At 39.2% G+C, this 21,100-nt stretch overlaps 2 non-coding genes and 1 pseudogene across 2 annotated transcripts; 1 reads left to right on the top strand and 2 right to left on the bottom strand.

Moving 5' to 3' along the window:
- Nucleotides 1-13,545, top strand: part of LOC139738083 (scavenger receptor cysteine-rich domain-containing protein DMBT1-like) — a 33,349-nt pseudogene extending 19,804 nt beyond the window's left edge.
- A 2,636-nt stretch (nucleotides 13,546-16,181) lies between these two features.
- Trnal-aag (transfer RNA leucine (anticodon AAG)) lies at nucleotides 16,182-16,263 on the bottom strand. The gene has a single exon. It is a non-coding gene; the product is annotated as a tRNA-Leu (tRNA).
- Nucleotides 16,264-19,026: 2,763 nt separating this feature from the next.
- On the bottom strand, nucleotides 19,027-19,108 carry Trnal-uag (transfer RNA leucine (anticodon UAG)). The gene has a single exon. It is a non-coding gene; the product is annotated as a tRNA-Leu (tRNA).
- Nucleotides 19,109-21,100: the final 1,992 nt, after the last annotated feature.

Genomic DNA, 21,100 nt, shown 5'->3' with positions numbered 1-21,100 from the left:
TCGGGCGCAACTACTGGCAATTACTGTCAGCAACATTAGGAGAATGGCATAACGATTCAATGCGAGCGAGCGAAGCGAGCGAGCTTGAAAATTTTGACATTCTAGAGTCCAACAACTGCCGTCGTAGCTATGTTTTTCGCTTTAGAAATTAAGGGGGAGGCGCACCGGGCTCAACTGCTGGATGGCGAGCGAGCGAAGCGAGCGAGCTTGAAAATTTTGACATTTTGCAGTCCAAAAGCTGCCGTTTGTAGCCATATTTTTTCCCTTTTATTCATATATATATATATATACATATTTGTTTTATTTTCTTTGTTTATTCATTTATTTTTATTAGTATCTTCTTTTTTTTGGGGGGGGGGCTTTTTGGGGGGGGCAAAAATGCGTTTTGCCCCCCCACTTTTTGGATTGGGGGGCGGCCGCCCCCCCCCCCCCCCCCTGCCCCCCACTTCCGGCGCCTATGCCACATTGTGAGAGGTTGCATCACCTCATACACATCCCCCGCATATTTCCATAAATATATATTTTCTTACTTTAAGGACAAAAACAAATCTCAGATATTTCGCCAAAATGTGCGCTAAATCTTTGAATTTCAAATTGGAAAATGTCAAAATGTCCATAGCATGGGAAGGAGTATTCTCCTCTCACACTTTCCTTAATATATATATATATATATATATTTTTGTTTATTATTTTTTTTTTTACTAACGTTTTCAAATACAACACAAATATCGGATATTTCACTAAATGGGTGCAACAGCTCTGTGAATTTCAAGTCTGAAAATACGAAATTTTCCCTTGTGTGGGAGCGGGCAACCCTATGACCGCGCACTTCCATGATTATATATCTTTTTGATCCTTTTTTGATGGAAACAAAAATCTAATACCTCACCAATAGGTGCATTATTTGTCTGAATATCAGGTCTGAAAATGCAAAATCTCCCACATGTTGGGGGGAGGGGGAGGGGATCCCCCTTCCACACCCTTCCATATATTGCCCATTTCCCTGAATACTACTTTAGAGATTTCCTACTCTTTGATGGAATTAATTCAATTTCTTACCACACGTTTGTTCTATATGTTTCACTTTCGAGTAAAAAAAAAGAAGAAGAAAAGATCCCTCGTGTGGGAGAGGAGTGTCCCTCCTCCATGTACCCATAACTATGAGTGTCATGTTATATTCTCTGATTTCTATCTATTATATGATTTTTACCTAATCTACACGAAATGGATAAGATAATTTAGACACTATAGGTTTAGGTGGAGCAATATACTGCACCAAAGAAATTCACTGTCATGTGATAAATTACACATTATTTTGTAGCACATGTAGACATTGATTTTGAACATTTATGTAGCACAGATATCAGGTGATTATCTCAAGTGATAAGTGACGGTTTCAACTGGAACTCACCTCATGGTAGACATCAAATGCGTTGGTAATAAACTGGGGCTAGCACTAAATTTTTTGTCTCATGTGCTTGAGGTGACGAAAATAGACCATGTGGTAAAAAGACATTGCCTTCTAGTAGGCTCTCTGTTTAGCAACACATCTGATGGTGAAATATTTCTCTCGTAACAAGGACACACTCCTTTGAGTTTAACATCCAAATGCTTTTGATTTGTATACTTTACACATAAGAACCATCTTTTTAAATAAAAATTTTCTTATAAACTATATTTTGACATTTATTTACATAATTGTGAGATAAAATTGTGACTGCCGGCCATATTACACGCCATTTTGCATTTCAGGAAGAGCTCGAGTCGTTAAATCAGTACATGCCTGCGTCAAAATCTCTTAATATGAATTTCATTGAGTTATTCATGTTTCAACACATATAAGACATTAGGTTTCCTCGTTGAAAGGTTATAGAAATTTCAGGAAATGGCGGCCATTTTGGACGCCATCTTGGATTACGGTACTTGTGTGCGTCAACATCTCTTAATATGTATTTAATTGAGTTCTTCATCTTTCAAAACATATATTTAGACATTTAAATTTTGTATTTGGTTTACCTGGCTGAAAAGCTATAAGAATTTCAGAAATTGGCGGCCATTTTGTAGGGAACGACATCTTGGGTTTCGGTACTTGCATGCATCAACATCTCTTGGTATGTGTTTTATTGAGTTCTTCATGCTTTAAAACATATATTTAGACATTTAAATTTTGTCTTTGGGTTCTCTAGTTGAAAAGTTATAAGAATTTCTGGAAATGGCGGCCATTTTGGACGCCATCTTGGATTGCGCAAAACGCTCAAAGAGGATTTATGGGGACTTTTAGTATGTTATTCTAGACACTTTTCTGGACCTATCCTGAAAAAATCTGCTTGTTACAAAAAATGTCCAGGTTAAACCCTTTTTTGACCTAATGGTCTTGGACTATGATCAGGGCTTGGGTTTTATCCCACCCCTCCGATAATAGACCCTCTACAGTTACAATGTGACTTCCTGGTATCTAAACGACGCATGATTTTTCATTGTCATTACGAATGATAGCCATAGCTTTTCGCCTTCTAATATATATGTTTACATTCATACGGTCTTTCACGCAGATGCTGCAAAGTACAGCGGACATAATGACACGCGCCGGTCCGTCATCGAAGGCAGGGGCGTTTTACGTCGCAGTAACATTTCTCCTCTTGCTCGGCTGTAGCACACAACCCAATGTCAACTGCGCGCGTAAGTATGAACAATTCTATTTCAATTCAATTCAATTCAATTCAATTCAATTTTATTTATTGAATTCCACCAAGAAAACAAATTACAGAAGTTGTAATATTTGGTGAAGACAAGAAATCAATGATTACACAAACATGACAGATAGCTAAAAAGAGTTAACATATACATGAGGTGGAAAAGATAGGAGTCCTGCTGAGAAGCAAAGCTTGTAAATTGCAGAAACTCCTATTTACAGATACAAAAAAAAACAACCACCAGATACACAAGACTGGAAAATTCAGCCTGAAAAACCATGTACAATATATACATACAATATGCGAAAATAATATGATAATTGGGGGGGGGGGGAAGCAGCACACTAACGGATGTAAAAAAGGAAAAAAAAATGTATTTAAACAGAATAAGGGATTGAATAATAGGAAAAAAATAACTTGGACTTGGACACACAGTTACAGTGACAAGAGTAAAGAGGGTGAAATAAAGGCAATGACTTACAAGATATCCAGTGCTTAACTAAAATGTAGCTCAGCATTAATCAATGAAAAAAAAAGTAAAACCAATAAAGCAGATTATATCAAAAAGCCTACATATATCTAATTATTCATGAAGATGTGAATTTAACACTCAGCCCTATTTAAAGATTACAATTTATGGAACTTTATCAACAGTGGAAACACACATCCCTCTGACAAATTTCAGAGTGTAAAAAAAATTATATATATATATATATATATATATATATACAGGTTCAAATTTCAATACACAGAAGCAAGGTCTAAATATTTGACACAAGCTGTATGTCAAACAAATCTTTTGTACAGTAGGACCTCAGTAAACAGAACAATTTGAAAAAGGTCCCAATTGCCATTCATAAAACAGACTCACATTATGCACAAAAATGTATATATTTATAACTATGCAAGTTATTTCATCTGAAGTACAGTAATACACAAAAAAATCAGGATTCATTGTATCTGTCAAGAAGATAAGATTTCATCTTACGTTTAAATTCAGATAAATAGGCTAATGGCCTGTCTAAAAGAGGATTGCAGAGAGTTCCAGTATTTTGGGCCTGCCAATGCGACAGTATTATTTCTGAGTTGGGTTCTGACTGATGTGAAATGATATAAAGCAGCCTGTCTTGTACAATAATTGTGCATTCTATCATTCTTAAGAAACATGGACGCTAGCTCTATTGTAGCTCTTACCTGTTAGTATTCACTCAGAACTATTCATAATATTCATAGGTCCTGTATTAATATCAGCAGTTTCATGCAGTGCAATTTTATTTCGTTAACTAAGCAAATATTCATCTACCATTCCAGTTTACATAGATGGGCTGGCCTTTCTGGATAGAATTACATTAGAGAATGTTATAAATATTGAGCATTCATGGTTTTAGAGTTCCATTTGCCTTCAAGGAATAATGATATTGGTCGCATAAATTATGCAAATTAAAAGGAGTTATGACGTCATTACGTCAAAAATGCTCAATTGTTTTGTGTCTAAAAATTGCGCTTTTGTTCCAACAACAAGCAATCTTTTACTTGCTCTAACTGTTGTTAAAAAAAGCATCCCAATTTTATACTCTTAAGATTGGAGGAAAAAATATATGTGAAGATAACTGGGTAGGTAAATAGGAGATAGTTTGATGATGACGTCATCACTCAATTTGATTTGCAGGCTCTATATTTCGTATAATTGCGAGAAAAGGATGAATCACTATTTTACGAAAACATGTGACACCAGAAAATGCCACAGCTTTCCTTTTCGTGTTTGATTTTGATAACATATTCCTCGAATTTAATCTTAATATTTTGCAAAGTCAACTCGATCATGGAGTTGAAATGTACTACATGCGTATTAAAAAAAGAAATCCATCTTTGGAGGCCTACTATTTCATAATTGTCAGCTATGTAGACCACAATGTTGATTGTGAGGAAAGACGAACTATTCCTCTTTCCATTAGTACCCAATTATGTTGACAAATGTCACGCATGAATGAGCACCTGAACTTTAAAAACAGCAATGACAAATTGCACTTTTTCCAAGTTTGTGTGCTCTTGTGACGAGCAATGCATGTCTCACTGCATGTATGACATCTGTCAATGATTAGGGTTTCTCCTAACATTTTATGGTTCATAATCTTCAACATGGTCACCTGTCCGATAACTTGGCCACTCCCACGGAGGCCAACCCACAACTCCGATGATTCGACCACTTCCATTGACAGATCTTATCCAGGCAGTGAGACATGCATTGTTCCTTCACAATGACACGCAAACCCTAAACGTGCAATTTGTCATTGTTGTCTTTTTAAAAAAATTATTGTGCTCAGTTACGCATGATGTTTGTCAACGTAATTAGGTATCAATGGAAAGAAGAAGAGTACCCCTTTACTCACAACCAACACTGCGCTCCATGACCGTCAATGTTCAAATAGTAGCCCTCCAAATTTGGATTCCTTTCTTTTATACGCGCTGTATATCCCGTCATGTCCTGAGGTGATTTTGTCTCAGAAATTATCCTCTTGTCATTATTAAATTGGCAACTCTGAATTCAATTACGTCTCCAGAACTAGACATATTACACGGCACTGCCTATCCATTGATTCTGTGTGCAAGATCAGGGAAATATTACTCACAACTGCGAATTTGAGAGACAAGTTATATCGTTGATATTTCATATGTTTTTCAGAATCAGTAATAAAATTGGGCAATTAAGAGGCAATTAAAATAAATTGATTTCATGTTGTTGATGATCGGAATAATGTCGCCGATAATTTCCATGGAAAAAAATAGAAACAAAAAGTCGAAAACAATAAAATACATAAGAAATAAACAAATAAAATACATAAGAAAAAAACTTTGATACCGCCATTTTCAATGTACATTTAATATTTATAAGAATCATGAAAAGATTACATATACCAAAAAAATAGCAGTTTTGGACTTTTATTTACAGATTTACAGCAATTTTTTGAATTTTGTGCATAAATTAGCATATTCAAATCATTAAGAATAAAGTTGAATAATTGTGGAATGATTACTTATTCAGTTTTGTAGATTACCTTGTGGGTGACGCGCGTGCCAATTTTCCTCGCGATCACACCGTCAACGGCCAAGATTTGGGGGGTGCTCAATGACCCCCCCCCCCCCCCGTCTTGCAATTCATCAAAATAGGCAAGTCTTTTTAGGGTTAAGACGAGGCAATTTTCTGAGAGTTGTCATCATAGTAACTGTATTTATGAAATGGGAAATGGAAATGAAGATGAGGATTGCAGAACTGATTCCTTTTTCCATTTTATGCATGCTTCTCCCCTTAAAAGCAACCTTGCCACCTATCCCTACGACGACTCCTGCACCAAGTCAGCTGGTGCGTCTCGTCAGCGGGGGGAATCCATTCCAAGGCAGGGTAGAAGTGTTCTTAAACAACGTCTGGGGAACCATCTGTGACGACAGTTGGGACACTACTGATGCAAGAGTACGTACAATGTACTATACTTCGTTTGGTTCTACATGTCATGCAATGATTGTTTGAAAGGAAGCAAGCATGGGCGCCACACCTTTGAGTTCCCGCCAAAAAGGACGAGCCAAAGACAGATATAGTCCCTAGCAAATCAGGGGCACAACCCCTGCTGCTCGAGAACCTGACACAGGGAACCCTGAAACCATAGCATATCGTGGGCGTTACTAATTGGGTCATCATCTAAATCGCTTGCAATCTAAACTTAAATGCATAATTCACAAAAACCCAGCCTTAGTACTTTAAAATAGTTTTAAAATGTGAGTTAGGGATAGAAACAACCACTGTAAAAATTTGAATAGGTAAAATCGATGTTGAATATTGTTAAATGTACAAAAATAAGTAATGTCAACAATAGTAATAATAAAATGTTTCCAGACTAAACCGTCTACAGCTACGGTTTATTGAGAAAAATAAAGATATCTCCTTATATTTTAGGCTTTATCGCGAAATTTTATATGATAGGATGTTTTGTGGTATAACAGACGTACACATCTGCATTAAATGTCATATATTGATTTTTTTTTAAATCACTGTTCCCAAAGGTAAACAGGACCTTTAGGTATTCCCGTGAATGCTTTTCCCTCTTAAAAAGACGGCGTTCCTTCACTCCCCTTCCAATATCCTCTACGACCCTTCTCAGGTTGTGATTTTCAATCTGGCAGTGCCACGGGTCTTGATATGACCATCCCCTGCCTCTGTATAGTCCCTGCCACCTCCCACCCCTCAACTTTTCCTTTTGTTCTCCATTCTTCCTTCAAAGGCGTCATAATTGTGCATTTCCCCGACAAAGAACTGACTGAGTGACGGAGAAACGAAGATGTACAATTAAATGGATGATAAACAAAGTGACTGAGATCAATATGGGGGCGTTTAATACAGGAAAATACGAGCTTCTGCAGGCGTCTACATCCGTCTTTAAACTAATAATTGATGGCGTTACCTGTGTTTTCTTTGTTGTGTTACTTTATTGTCCTTCGAATAAATCATCCTTCAGATCGTCTGCAAGCAGCTAGGGTTTGGTGATGTCTTTGCTGCGACAACAAATGCCCGCTTCGGCTCGGGCACAGGGCCAATTCACATCGACGACACGAGATGTTACGGCAGCGAAGCGTCCGTTCTAGAATGTCAGCACCGCGGGGTCGGCATGCACAATTGCCGTCACTCGGAGGATGCCGGTGTGATATGTCTGCCGAAAGGTGAGCACACATATAAGTTCCAAAGTTCTTAACCTGTGCATGCGCAGTTGGAAAATAAGCGGGAAAATAAAAACCCTACAACCTAGTCGTGAATACCGCTTGTTGCAAAATCCCGAATCCTTGTGTCGTGAGGTGAATTACGTCGTGACGCTCTCTTTGCTGAAGTTTAATTATGTACGCTGACATAACATACATCTCGTTTTAAACAACGCCCCACCCCCCCACCCCCGAATATTCTTGATGTCTGATTGCTATCCGTCTGGAAATATCTCACATCTTCACAGAAAAGTAAACGAAAGTTCGAAGAGTTATTCGGGACAAAGAAGTTGTGAGGTCAACCGTATGGAAGTGGAACTAGGTATATTGAACAAACTTTGTCCTCTGCTGTCTTAGCTGAGAAAGACGCTTAGTAGCTCTTTTATGAGATGGCATAGTATACCCGTGCAACATGTATATGCCACCAGCCCTCATGTAGATTTACGTGAAATTCTTTAACTTTATGACAACCTTTGTTCCTCCAGTGAACCTGGCTGGTGGCAGAAATTCTTCCGAGGGCCGAGTCGAGATTGAAGTCAACGGCGGATGGACGACTATCTGCGGTAATGGTTGGGACTTATCCGACGCCAACATCGTCTGCTCGCAGCTCGGCTTCGGACCCGCCGTCGAGGCCCCAGTGGGCGATCCGCGCTTTGGACCACCAAGTGAGGGCCGGGTGTACATGACCGATATGATGTGCAACAGCAACTTCCAGCTACTGTCGCAGTGCGTGGCGCGAAAGGTCGCGGATGGGGATCCCTCGTGCCCACACTCGCGTGACGCGGGTGCCGTCTGCAAGGCTTCAAGTGAGATTTCACTCGTTTCTCTGTTTATGGTGTAAGGTCAAGGAAAATATAAGCCCCTTTTATCTGCATAGTGTTAAATGCATATCTTAGGAAGATCAGCTAATTGCACTACGTATCTTCTTATTGAAATAGGACGCTCATGATTATTATTCAAAGCTGTAAGCAGCCGGTAATGTTCTGTCGGTAAAGTTTGTTAACTTCATGACTCAGTGCTGAGTTCTCCCCCTAATGAGGTATGCAGAATCAGATTAAAGGAAAAGAACCTTTCCACAAACGGCAACATATTTATCGAGATACTTCCTAGACATCACATGTTAGATATTTCATAACGCTAATCGAGGGCATGTTTAGCTATAGAGCACGAAAGGTGTTATCCACCAATCCGGCAGAAATTTCGGGCTCATGTTTCTCGCATGCTTTTCTTGGTCTTAGATATTTGGGACTAAATCCTATCATTAGTGTTGCAAAAGATACCAGTTACAAGCTTCGTTTCTATGTCGGATTTAGGATACACTTCATCAAAATAATAACGCACTATACTCCATTGTATTTTCATCTGTTCCTGCCCATGCGCCAGGCACAACAACCGGCATTCGTCTGGTTGGCGGGAACAACATTTTCGAAGGCCGCGTGGAGCTCAGTCGGAATAACTCTTGGGGTACGGTGTGCGACAACGGTTGGGACTTGAACGACGCGGCCGTTGTTTGCCGTCAGCTCGGGCTGGGCAAAGCCGTGGAGGCTCGCAAGTACGCCAGCTTCGGTCGAGGTTTCGGTCCCATCTACTTGGAGAACGTCGGGTGCGAGGGCGACGAAGAAAACCTGCTCGACTGCCCTTACGAAAACCAGACATCTTGCAGCCATAGCGAAGACGCGGGTGTCGTCTGCGCGCCCAAAAGCAAGTTTCAGTAGTCGTTGTTTTTTCTTACTTTTTCCACCTGTTCTTCCTCGTATTACTCTTTCCACTTCTTATACTTTTCTCTCTCGCTCTCTCTCTCTCTTTATGCCTCTTCCACTTCTTGTACTACGTTTTCACCTGATAAAGATGATAGCCATAATACGAAAATGACAGTAATTATCATGACTTCTGCTGCACTTGATATCATTATGGATAGCATAATGAGGAAAATTTTCATAAGATAGTTAATGACTTAGTGAAACCCGAGATTTATGAAGATTAAGATCAAATTGTCTATGTTTACAATTATAGCAATGACCTCATATATAAATACTGATTCGTAAATTCGTTTACATAGTACGCCTCGTTGGTGGAAAGAATGCTTACCAGGGCCGAGTGGAAATGTATGTCAACAACGAGTGGGGTACAATTTGCGACACCGATTGGGACTCGCAGGAGGCGCGGGTTGCCTGCCGACAGCTAAGCTATGGCTTTGCCGCATCCGCCAAGACGGGGTCATTCTTCGGACCGGGCAAGGGTACGATCCTCGCGGAGAATATCGGCTGTAGCGGCTACGAGGGCTCACTGGTGCAGTGCAACCGTTTCGACCTGCAAGCCAACTCGACGTGTGATCACACTCGTGACGCAGGCGTCATCTGCTCCCTGCCGGGTGAGAAACGTCCCAGTTATATTCAGATAAGATTCTTTCTTTAATTAGTGTACATCAGTGAGATCAAGAACAATAGCTGCACAAAGATTATGTTAAAAACATATGGCAGTCACAGAGCGTTACCATGGTAACGGAATGTTAATACTTTCTTATACACATTTTCCTCAGAAAACAACATAACTCTCCGCCTAGTTGGCGGGAACACACCGTACGAAGGCCGCATAGAGATTCAGCTGGAAGGCACATAGGGCACGGTGTGCGACAACAACTGGGATAAATCAGACTCGAGAGTCTTGTGCCGTCAGTTGGGCCTTGGGCCGGGCGTGGAGGCCCCTGGTAACGCAACCTTTGGCAAAGGGACGGGCCCCATTTACGTGGACAACCTGGACTGCCGCGGTCACGAGTCCTCAATCGCCCTCTGTCCAAACAACGGCGTGGAGGTGCATAACTGCACGCACGACAACGACGCCGGGGTCGTCTGCTCAGCACCAAGTAAGTACACGTACACCTTCGCACACCATCGCCCCCCCCCCCCCCCCACACACACACACCCTTTACCACACTCTAACCCGTCCTTCAGTTTGTGCTCTGGCGTGCTCGGCGATTAAGATCAGGTTAAATTTTTTCTGTTCAGTGTCGGTTCGGAGAGATTTTCATAGACCTCCAAATGCGAAGAGTTTGCCATTAGTGTTAATATGTATTACATCTATACCCTTTGGAAGTAGCTCATAATGCATGATTCCTAAAGCACCAGACTCTCGTAAGTAGGCCTATACAGTATCGATCCTCGGTTTGAAGAATTCCCTTCTACCAGATGTCCTCTTGACCATGTTGTAAGAATGAATACCTGATAATATTGGAGTAAGAAAAAAAAAGACCATAGGATCTTTTGCGCAAAAAAAAAAACCCACTGCTTATAAATAACGAGCATGCTAGCCTAAGTAATACATATAAAAGCTGTTTTTGTTGCTAGTGACACTGTATGATAACAATTCTATCTCTGTTACAGGCAAGTTTGTTGTTATTTTAAACTGTCCTCATTTTCTATGATACCAGTTCGTTTGGTCGACGGTTCGAATCCCTTCGAGGGTCGCGTCGAAGTGCTGAAGAACTTCATATGGGGCACTGTGTGCGATGACGGATGGGACTTGGTAGACGCAACCGTCGTCTGCAGGGAGCTGGGTTTCGGCACGGCGAAGCGCGCCGTTTCCGGCAGCTACTTCGGCTCGCGCTCGTACGGCAGCATCCACTTCGACGACGTTGCGTGCACAGGCAACGAGCAGTCCCTCAAGGACTGTCCTCACTCTGCAGTACATGATTGTTCCCACCTCGAGGATGCAGGTGTCGTCTGCACAGGCAGAAGTGAGTGACAGCTAGGTTCATCTAATTTTTCTCCTTTGTTTTCAAGCTCAACTCCTTTATTACACAATTTCATGAAAAATATAATACATGTAGAAGTAAATTGTAATTGCGTACCCGTGAATGTTCTTGAATGTATTGGGTTGTAAGACAAAGGCCCGAAATCACGAAGGTGGTACAATCTTTGTCCATGGTTTAAACCATGGACAAACACCGTAGTTTTGTATGGGCCGCCAAGTAACACATGGCCTTTTCGAAATGTTATTCTTTCGTTCACGAAATGATAATTTCGTTAATGAAATGGTCATTTCGTCCACAAAATGACTGATTTCGTAACGAAATAGGCCATGCGACACTTGGCGCCCCATACAAACTGCGATCTTTGTCCGAGGTTTAAACCATGGACAAAGATTGTACCACCTTCGTGAATTCGGGCCAAAGAGTTTGGAGCACAGATTCATCTGATTTTGAACCGTCAATGTATCGACGAGCGCAATGACAAGATCCTGTCATAACGTGGGCCAACTAAAAAAAAGATTTACAGAGCAAATGTCATACTAACATATGTCTTCTTTCCCATGCTCCTCTTCCACTGAACTGAAAGAACTGAAATGCGATCTACCTGTGCTGCCGCATAACACGTACATGAGCATCATCAAAGCATCGTTCAAGGAAGGGGAAGTGATCGCTGTCATTTGTCAAAACGGCAATAATTCTGAGGAGTGGCGCTGCGGACCGGACAAACAATGGATAGGAAGCCCAATAGCCTGCAAAGAAGGCCGTAAGAGCAATGTTATCCCTCTCCCGCTAAAAAAAGAAGCGTAAAAACCCTGATTTCAGAATTTAAATATTATGATAACATTAGATCCTAGGCACATAATTTATATTTCACCAAAATTGGTAAGAAATTTATCGTTTGATGGAATATTTTGGCATGTAATTTCGTTTGACGATCAAATTCACGAAATTTGTTACCTAGGCCTATATTTTGTATCTCCCTCTCTCCCTCTCTCTCTCTCCTCTATTTCTCGCTGTCACTCATATATAGAGAGATACAAGCAAAGTGAGTATTCAGCCACGACACGGCGGACGCGTTATACGTCAAGGCCATGTCAATATACTCCTTTTGTTTATGATTATAAGACATTGCGGGTGAAATAAATACATGTATTTTTCATTCGTTTTTTTTCCAATCACGACAGAAAACGGAGATGATGGTCCGGATGGCCCACATGTCGTTATTGGTGTGGTAGTCATTCTCGTAGTCATCGTCCTAGCCGTGCTGATAATAGCAACCGTCGTCTTCATGTACCGGTAAGTGATGGTAGTATGTGGACAGCATACACTGATATAGGCTACAAGGCATAATGTGATATACGATATTATACTTTACTATAACCAGAGCATGAATCGGAAGTCTGGAATCCACATACCATTACAGGAACCTTTCAACAGCATTAAGCAGACGCCGAGGTCAACCGTTTTACATGGACCAGAGAATCACCACGTTCTCTTCATTTTTTTTTCAGTTTTACATGACAGTGGTCGCCTGCATAGTCGAAGAGTGATTGCTCAGTGCACCCAGTTCTGCATTAGAAATTACCAGCTACCTAACATGTTATTGTACTTTATTCTTTATTCTGTGATTGTATATTCAAGAGAGTTTGATGGCACAACGCTTTAACTCCATTCTTGCATATATGAAATATTTGAGATTAGAGCTGCTAAAGACAAAGATCATAATGATCACATCTTCAAGAATATGATCCTTGTTATGGTTCAAGTAAGGTATCACTGGGGGGGGGGGGAGTTGTGTGTGTGGTCTATTTGATGATGAACTTACCTTAAAGTGCTTAAAAATGGTGCTGAACCAGGTTTGCTATCAAACTTTTTTTATAAAAATATCAATACTGTTTTCATGTAATCATGTGATTAATCTCTTGAGAGTATGAATTCAGAAATGCAGGAGACCGTTATCTTATCGTAGTAACGATTTACTGCCGTTGTATTTTATGGGCTTTGTTTTATTCTTCTTCTTCTTTTTTTTTATTCCGACAGCAATCAGAGGAAGCAAAATCTACAGATGGCGGTGACCATGTCTGACGTCCTGTCTCAAATTGAGACGGTTCGGAACTCTGGTGGCGCCCCCGCAGATGTTGCCGTAAAATCTGACGCGGCGCCACCGCCCATGACATCGGTGGAAAACCACGTGGCATCACACGACGAGGAGGAGGAGACTTTCAAAGATCTTGGGTTCTTGGAAGACAGGGATTCCAAGAAGGCCAACACGGGCGGCTACGCGCGCGTGATAGAGTGATCGTGCCAATAATAATTGTCGGTAAAATCACGTGATCTGATGATGGGCGGAGCATGGATACTATAAGTGATAAAAAGAGAGGTTCGCGACCTGTGAACTACAACAGGGCATTAAAGGGGAAATCCAGTCCAAATTTAAGGTAGTCTGACAAAAAAATAAAATCTTACGAGTTCAACGGTAAGAAGTTGTTTGAAATCGGATGAAAAATAAGGAAATTTTGACATTTTGAAGTTTTACTAATTCCACCAAAACAGTTCATGTACAGTGCATATGAATATGCAAATGAATGGGCTAACCATGTCATAACTTCACAATTTTCCATTGAGCAAAGAAAAAAAAAATGACGAAACTTTAATGTTTCTGTCATTGAAGTCTGAAACATGAAGTTAGTCCTGGTTGCATTACTTCAGTATAGTGATCAGTTAGATATACCATTATTTGATCCGATTTTGATCAAAATCATACCGTTGAACTCGTAATATTTTACATTTTCTTATCAGACTATCATTTATTTGGACTGGATTTCCCCTTTGACGGGATATGCAGGCTTTGTTTAAGAACGGATTCCAGTTCAGTTTGAGTCAGATCACACAGTACTATTTATCTTTTCTGATCCTTCTCTCGAAAAGGAACAATATAAAAGGCAAAAACCTGAGGAAGCCAACGAGGGGAGTACTATTACCGCTCATGTACATACTATGTACAATGATTTTACACTATTTTTCTTCAAACTTGTCTTCTGTATAGCACTAATAACATGCCTTACTTACTTATCGTTTCCTCCTCATCCAATGGATGCTTTCTTACTTTGTTTCTTTATTGCATTTTTTTTTAAAGTTTTGATTTGGCTTGACTTTCAGACACAATGCGTTCCTACTTGGAAAGAAGTGTATTAACTTTGCACTCCTTGCCTAATCCATTTTATTTGGGGATATATGATTCCTCGAACACCCATGGGGCCGAAAGATGCGTGCTCCTCATTCTCTACTTCTATTAGCGCCGCGTTAAAATATGCTTGCGTCATCATTTCATTCATATAGAAGCCAGGGAAGCTGTTCATTAAAGGAGAAGAAAACGTAGGGCCGTCGCCGGGGTCGTAGCAACGGATTGCTTAATCATAAACACTGATAAAAGAAACCAAGCCCATAATGGGGTGTAAATGGAATTCAAAGGGACAAAGATGTGATTTACTGTGGTAAGGTATGACAAAAGCATAATATACAAACATAATGAGTTACTGGTAACGTTTGCACGTAGATCGATCTACTGATCTCCTTTGTTTGGCTGTACGTTCATTAACGTTGAAAATGTCTTTATTAATGTGATGTCCAATCTTTTTAGTTTCATGACTGTTATAACATCAATCGTCAGTTCAACAGTGATCACGATTCAGAATTATAGTCAGTAATGATATAATTATTGTAAGAAGTTTGCAGAGTCCAATCTGATCGTATTATTCTCATTTCTTATCTTGCAGACAAACTGTAAATGTTATCAGATGTTTATTCGTATGTTTGTTTTCTGCATTTCTCTAAATTCATGAACACAAATATTACAATTCAATGACAGATAGATTGAAATTTTAGATAGACGTAATTATAAATTAAATAGAAATCTAAATTTATACGATTCATAACCTCGTAGGACGAGTTCTTTGACATTCATAAAATGTCAAGGCAACTTCAATCGTCTTACCACTGGAGGACAAAAATGAAATTTAAAAATGTCGGGTATGATTGAGGTAGGAAAAATCGAGAGTTACAAAACGTCTGGAATGAATCAGCGTCAATCTTCCCGAGCGTATTCCTCTAGTATTAGCCATCAGAAGACTAACGCACAGTCTAAACATTGCTGTAGATATCACTCAATCTTAGAGTTGCCTGCGATGTTTTTAGGCGAAAATATTTTCCAGCACTTTGTGTATGTAAATGTTCCATTTGCATTGCAGTAATTGCAGTCGAAATTGTTATGTTTTCTGTATATTTTTTCCTTTGCAGTACATTTGATACGCTCTTTATCTTTACAAATAAAAGGTAGTATGTTTTACATAAAAATCCAGGAGTTGTTCCAGTCTGTTTCTGCACACCCAAGGACTCGAATACTGTTCTTTCGTCTAGTTTTGATTCTGCTTTTTTACATGTATTGTTTTTATCCATCTATACCAAGGTATTTCTTTCTTTTTTCTTTAAATTTTCTTTATTTCTGCACTTGTTTACAAATACATAGTCCAAGACCCCGTTTACAGTGAGTGAAAAGGCCAAATGCGGTACAAAAAAAAAAACAAAAAACAAAAAACCGAGCCCGGCCTTTTCTCACTGCGTAAACGCAAACTGGGCCAAATGCGGTACCAAATTGCGACCGGCGCGCTCCCAATAATAGTTGTTTGTTTACAAGCAGAGCACCACTACGACAAAATATTGAAAGGTTTGAATTAAAAGCACTGTAAACAGACAAAATTGCGGGGCCGAGTACCGCAATTGAAGCCGGGCTCGGCCCGGCCCTGCACTGTAAACGGGGTCCTACTCTGCTGACGTTTTAGATTTTTTTTTTTCATACTATATAGTTATTAGGTGAAATTATCCCACAGTGAAACTGCCGGCATCAATTGAATTGCAATACAATTTGTAATGAATTGCATAGAGTGATTTCAAATAAATAACTTGAAAAGAGAGAGAGAGAGAAAAAAAAAAAACTTTGGCAGCGGTGGGATTCGAACCCACGCCATCGAAATGACTGGTGCCTTAAACCAGCGCCTTAGACCGCTCGGCCACGCTACCGTGCACTCCGCCATATAAGCATTGAATCCAGTGTATCAGAAGCAGCAGACAGCAAAGTTTGGTTTTCGTTTGTAATGTTTGCGTTCAAATGATTCATATCATCCTTTACACGTGCGACCATAGCTAGACTAAAGCTGCAGTACAAGGTGTGTATTTTCAGTTGTTTTTAAAATGGAAATTAAACCTGAAAGTAACAGTTGCGTTTTTGGTGTTTGATACGCTTATACTATATTGGAGGAGAGGTACATCATATTATTTTGTTGCAATGGTGTTCCGATTAGATTTCATTCACCACCAATTGTAATTAAAGTATTCGACACGTCAACCATCGAAATAAAATAGTTATACAGTCTGGCAAGCAGGTAAGGGAACGTAAAGAATATTCCATCAGAAGTTCGAGACAAACTTTCCTGAAACTTATTCTGCTTCTCACGCCATAGAATACTGAAAAAAAAACCAGGAAATTTTGCCGACCACCCTTACGAAAACCAAGAGGCTGAATAATTGTGGAAGTTTGTTTAAATTTACACTTTTTACACAAATTTGGGTGTGTTCTGTTATGACTGCTAACGCTAATAGGAAAACATTACATTTTGTCAAGGAGGTTCATGAGATGGTTGAGTTCAAACTGGTTATAACTATTCAAACAAATTTTGGTTTGCTAGTGATGCACAAAAGAATTCCACAGGTGCATAATTAAGTTTGTGCCTTTGATGATCATTTCTGAGCAGTCTGAAGATTCATTTTGAACTCTAACGTAATATCGGGTATATTTCACTTGTTTATTCATTAAATGTACTGAAATGTTCCCAAGGAGTCAATCCCTTCCAGAAATATCTGCAAAAGTGTAAATCAGACCTGTACGTTGTGAAAATGTGTGAAACTTAATCCTCAAGAACAGCGGATCTCATCACTTTTCCGTTTAATATCAGCAATTAAAACTGACATGGTAAAAAAAAAAATCTTGAGTAGAACTCTTTATACGTCAATGTGTAAGATTAGTGCCAGGACATGTCCAGTTGAGTAATTTTGATTGTTGTTGTGATTGTTTTTCTGTCTCACTGTGTTTGTTATTTTAGCAATGTTTGCCCAATTTTGAGTCGAGCATCCCCCTGTCTTTAGCATTATGACTGTATCGCTCATCTTTATGAATAGGGATGGCGGAAAGTAATCACCATCATAAAGAAAAATCCTCGTAGAGTGGGTTGTCATTATGCAATGAGGCATGACTCATTATTGTCTTCCTTTCTGTGAGGCAGATCCAGTTTGGCACAATATTTTTGAGTGGCGGCATCGAACATGGATTAATGGGAAATAACGACAGTCGTAACTCCAATCTCTTGAGCCTCCTTGAATGTATGAATGTAGTCATAAACATCAGTGTATTTTTTTTCTTTTTCGTGATGAACTTCTTGATGAGACAGGACAGGGTCACGTGACTCCATGAACGCCTGGTCGGAATCCTTGGCCAAAGCTGCTGAAGATACATCATTCCCTCTCTCACCAGACGTCCTCGAATGCCGGTGGGGAAACAGTGGGAGTGACAGTAAACAGTATTAGGGCAATGTCTCATTAAACTTCGTAGTGGCTGACAACTCTTTAGAGATATCGAAATCCTTGATTTCAGTATCTTTAAAAGTCTTTAAACAGTCTTTAAACATCTGATTGGCAGAGAGCAATTTGTCAGTGAAAATTACTGACTAAGTATCTAATGAGATTGCCCCCTGGTTGGTTTCGTATATTCCAAAGACATTATCTGGACTTTGACCTCGTGCCAGTGTATTTGCGCATTGTGCAAATCTTGGTAAGAATCGAGTCGCATTATCTACCCGTTCGTGTTTTTATTTTTTGTTTATTTTTTGACATCGTGGGCACACGATCTACCCCAAATTTAATGCAATGATGTGTGTATACACAAACACATAGGTAAGCACTGTAGTTGCAATCAACTATCACATCTTTACACATATAATACAGTCGTGGAGACATTATTATTGGCGTAAGACAGTTTAGTATTCCACAGGAGACGTAGCTTCTTCTTCATATTTCCTTTATTTTGTGTTCGAGCTTCCGGACGTTTCGGCCTTCATCAGGATCTATGCAAACAAAATGAGAAAATAATAATGTGCCTCTGCCAGTGATATTTATAACAAGACATACATGCATGTGAAATAACAAAACCACAAACCTCTCTGTCATGGCGTGTGCAAATATAAACACAAAATAAAGGAAATAGGAAGAAGAAGCTACGTCTCCCGTGGAATACCTTACTGTCTCACGTCTAAATAAGTAAATAAATAGATAAATAGATAAATGAATAAATGAATAAATAGATAGATAAATGAATGAATAAATATATATAAACATATATATATATATATATATATATATATATATATACATACATATAATTAGAGAGAGAGAGAGAGAGAGAGAGAGAATGAGGCAAAACATTGTTACTATTCCCAAGCGACCAGACTGCTTTCATTATTCAAGTGTGCCTACACAGTAATCAAATTCCCAAGCGACCAGACTGCTTTCATTATTCAAGTGTGCGTACACAGTAATCAAATTCATTTGTTGCTTCGGGAGCGTTTGGTATCTTCTTGTTTTTTGGCCAATGTTTCATCACTTTTTCACTGATATCTCTGGAAATCACGTAATGGACTGATGAATATCGTCGAGAGGAGAAAAAAAAACATATCATACTCATGCAATTTGAAGATGCGACGTAATAAGTTGAAGTAGAAAAACAAAATTTGTTGGCAGCGATGGGATTCGAACCCACGCCATCGAAATGATCGGTGCCTAAAACCGACGCCTTAGACCGCTCGGCCACGCTACCACACATGCTCATAACGTGTCATATGCTCTGATTGCCACAAGCAAAAGCAACGAACATTGCGACATCACCGCGAAACGTTCTATACATGTATTTTTATGCCTCCGCCACGAAGTGGTGCCGTAGGCATTATGTTTTCGGGTTGTCCGTGTCCTTCCGTCCGTCCGTCTTTCCGTCCGTTCGTAATGAATTTTGTGGACAGCGTAACTAAAAAACCTTTTGAGGTATTACAATGGAACTTGGCATGTGTGTGTATAAGGTGGTAAAGTTGTGCCAATCAACTTTTGGGTGCACATGCTCAAGGTCAAAGGTCAAAAGGTCATGGTCAGATGCTCAAAATTTCACTATTCCCCCCATATATTATCTATGCAATGCCTGAAGATATTTTCCTGAAACTTAGTGTATACATATTACCCAATTAAGATTCTCTTGTGAAAGTTTGGGGTCATCAGGTCAAAGGTCAAAAGGTCGAGTAAAATGTTAGAATTTTACTTTTTTCTCCATATCTTGCAAATGGTTCAAGGTATCTTCATAGAACATATGCCTGTACTGACTGGCAGTGATTATCTAGTGAATTTTGGGTTCATGGGGTCAAAGATCAGGGGTTAAAAGTCAAGGGCAACTCTTGAAAATGTTATTATTTCCCTCATTATAAATGCAATGCTTGCAGGATTATTTTTTCAATAACTTGCTATATGCATGTATAACCCAATAGAGATTCTCTGGGATTTTTTTTTTTTTTTGGGGGGGGGGGGCAAAAAGGTCAAAGGTCAAAAGGTCCAAAATCAAGTGAAAGTGCTGAAGTTTACCTCTTCCTCCATATCTCGGAAGTGGCTCAAGTTATCTTGAATCTTAGTATATATTTATGCATGTTCTGCCTGACAGTGATTCTCTTTTGAATCTTAGGGTCAAAGGCCAGATGAAAATGGTAGCAATTTACTATTCAATACAGAAATTGCACTTTTTCTTCGTACCTTGAAAATTACTCAATGCATAAACTTATGAAAGGGTCGAAGTCAAGTAAAAGTCCTAAAATCCCCAAAGACACGCTCTCTCAGTCATCCAATTAAACCTAGGTCAAGGAAGGTGAACATTCAACACATTTGTGACAAACATATATTGTTTTAATATTTTGCCAATTTTGTGAAAATGTAATCACACATTGTCCACATGTACTATATACAGAATAGGCTATTGATGCCATTTTTTTCCTTGTTCTGGAGAAATGCATCTAAACTTACTGTCGAAGTCTGTGTGTTTCCTTATTTGACAAAAAAGAAAGAAAGAAAAGAAGTTAGAATAAACACATGTAGTATAATATTATGTTCTATAGTAAAGTGCCACATACAACCCATCACAGGAAAGACGATAAAGCATTTACTTGATAGGTCTGGTGTTCCATGAAACCCGCAATTGAAAATGATTTACAAGACCATTTTCCCAAACAGTCAGAATATATACATTCCTCTATATAGACTATCCATGTCATTTCCTTGTACTGGAGTTACACATTACATTTACTTCCCGAGATGGTTTGTTGACTGTCTATGGGTAATTTAAAAAAAAACATTACAAATACATGAAACATAAGATGTTTCACAGTAAACAATACAGAAACTGATTTAGAAAACATGGATGAAATAGATTGCGAATGAAGAGGAAAGCAGGGTAAAATGTAAAACATGAGAAATAATTATCACACCTTTTGATTTTTTTTTTGTCATAGTCTTGAAAGCTTGGTTAAAAAGGCAAAAAACAAAAAACAAACAAAAAATAAGGGTGGTACTGTTTAAGATGACCAAAAACGCCAGTGAAACGCAAGTTCAGGTAAATCATCAGATACAGATGCAGCTCTGCGTACGAATAAGTATAAGATTAGAGTTTAATGTTTGAAATTGTTTCAAGGATCCATTTTTTATCTTTTAGAGTCTGAAAGAGGGAAACTGTTTGCGGATCGCCACATTGTATGACCGTATTTAAGTAAGTGATTTAACA

Source organism: Diadema antillarum, unplaced genomic scaffold (genome assembly GCF_040938485.1).
Source record: "Diadema antillarum isolate AM-2024a unplaced genomic scaffold, OU_Dant_1.0 seq00000720_RagTag, whole genome shotgun sequence".
NCBI lineage: Eukaryota > Metazoa > Echinodermata > Echinoidea > Diadematoida > Diadematidae > Diadema > Diadema antillarum.
The sequence above is the reverse complement of the archived record's forward strand: the minus strand, read 5'-3'. Positions and strand labels throughout refer to the sequence as shown.